The sequence below is a fragment of the Capsicum annuum genome, chromosome 10 (genome assembly GCF_002878395.1).
Source record: "Capsicum annuum cultivar UCD-10X-F1 chromosome 10, UCD10Xv1.1, whole genome shotgun sequence".
NCBI classification, from domain to species: domain Eukaryota; kingdom Viridiplantae; phylum Streptophyta; class Magnoliopsida; order Solanales; family Solanaceae; genus Capsicum; species Capsicum annuum.
The window spans coordinates 145517562-145519841 of NC_061120.1; the positions used below are offsets into that span (position 1 = coordinate 145517562).

Here is a 2280-nt window from a genome sequence, read left to right on the forward strand (position 1 = left end):
CCCTACGAATCAATAACCCAATAATCAACTAAACCACAATAAGAATAGAGATATGTAAGATCGTTAAAAGTGTCTCAACCTTAGAATCCTCACTCATATTGCTTACAACTTTACTTACGTTGCTATTAACATACTCTGTTATTTCTTTATTAATCAGATTATTACTTAAATCTTCAAAACCATCGTGATACTCTTAACACATAATACATAGAAGCTAAAACTAAAGTTAGTAGAATTGCTAGTTAAGTACTCCTCATGGATATGATATTCGCCTATCTAAGTCTCTATATTACTTATAGGATTGGATGCACTTGCGTGTGAGATAGACCGCAAAAAGTTTTTGGAGTTGTCGTCGGGGACTAGTATAATTAGTAATTTTCTAAATTTTCCAGTTTATGATATTAAGTTTAAGTGTTAACAACTTGATCTTAGTGGCTGACTTTTGTAGGACTAGCAAAGTACCGGACTGGCAAGAGAGAGAGAATTCGTAGAGCCTTATTCAAAACCAGACTAGGAATTTCACCAGAGGTGAAAATCTCACTATCCAATTAAGCAAGTTCAAATAGCAGCTCAAATAGACCCTAATCTTAATGATCCAGTTGATCCTAATGCTCAACATGTCCCATATTCTGTGATTCTAGTTGTTCCTCCTCAAGTAGAAGCTAGACCAGTGTGTGAAATGGTAATACCACTCATGAACCATGCTTCGAATTGTATCCGTAAGCCAGAGGTGGGTGGCTAGTTTGAATTGAAGCAAAATATAGTGCATCTGTTGTGTTCAAGTGGACAATTTTCAAGGTTGTCACATAAAGATGCACAACTGCACATACAGACCTTCCTGGAAATCAACAATACCTATATTTCTGCTGGAGTATCTACTATTATGTCAGATAGATGGTCTTCCCCTTTTCCTTAATTCGGAAAGAAAAGAGGTGGTTAGATGTTGAACCACCAAAATCCATCACTTCCTGGGATGATCTAGCTCGAAAGTTCCTTATTTGATTTCCATCAGGGAAGACGACACATTTAAGAAGTGAGATTATGAGTTTCAGGAAGAAAGAAGGAGAAAATCTTTACCAAGCTTGGGAGAGATTTAAGGGTAAGGTTAGAAATTGCTCTCACCATCATTAGTCTAATGATGTATTGGTTCATACTTTGATAGAGGGTTTGGCACCAAACACCAAGATTTCCTTGGATTCAACAGCGGGTGGGTAAGCTCTTGAAAACACATATAATGAATTATGTACACTACTGAATCAAATTTCGCAAGGGAATCCTGAGTGGCATGTTGACTCAATGAGTGGTCCAAAAAAGGTACAGGTGTGTTGGAGGTATATCAGTTTACTGCTTTATCAGCTCAGCTTGTTGCACTACAAAATAAGATAACTACTCAATTCATCAGTATGAAATTGGAGGTTACATAGTCGACAGCAACACCTAATGTAGTTCAATAGGCAAATGCTTGGTATGATATTTGTGGAAGCAGTAAGCACGCAACATAAGATTGTGTGATTAATCCAAAATCTATTAATTATGTGGGGAATATGAATTGTCAAGGACAATAAAACTATGGTAACACCTATAATCCCAACTGGCGAAACTATCCTAATTTCTCATGGGGTGGAAATCAGGTGTAGAATAACAATCAGTACAGGGAGATGCAAATTGGTCATATTGCCGAAACCCAAATGACTAGACTTCAGGGAGGTCTGCCTAGTGATAATAAGGCAAATCCAACATAGGTAAATGCAGTCACTACTAGGATCAGTTTGCAGCTAAAGGAGTTAGAAGTTAGCAAGTAAATCAGAAGGCTACTGATGGTGATACTAAAAAAAATTGAGGAAAGTGGGCAAAAAAAAGTTGAACGCAAGGAAATCAATGTGGAGAAGATGACTCTACCTCCACCTCTCCCTCAAAGGATTTGAAAGCACCAAGAGAAGACTAGGTATAGGAAGTTTTTAGAGATTCTAAAATAGGTTAATGTCAATCTCCCTCATGTTGATATTATGCAGAGTGATCCAAAGTATACGAAGTATGTGAAATACCTAGTGGAAAATAAGAATTGTTTGACTGAATATGCTACCTTAGCACTGACTAAGGAGTACACATCTAAGATTCAAAATAAATTTCCAATAAAGCTGAAGGATCCAGGAAGTTTCACGCTGCAGATTACTATTTTTGACAATCCATCAGTGCTCGGGGTTTATGTGATTTAGGAGCAAGCATCAATCTTATGCCCATATCTTGGTTCATAATGATGGGTTTTAGGAGTCCCAAACC

General features: G+C 37.2%; 1 non-coding gene across 1 annotated transcript; it reads right to left on the bottom strand.

Moving 5' to 3' along the window:
• Positions 1–1023: 1023 nt before the first annotated feature.
• On the bottom strand, positions 1024–1130 carry LOC124888224. Its single transcript, XR_007046356.1, has one exon. It is a non-coding gene; the product is annotated as a small nucleolar RNA R71 (small nucleolar RNA).
• Between the last annotated feature and the right edge of the window lie 1150 nt (positions 1131–2280).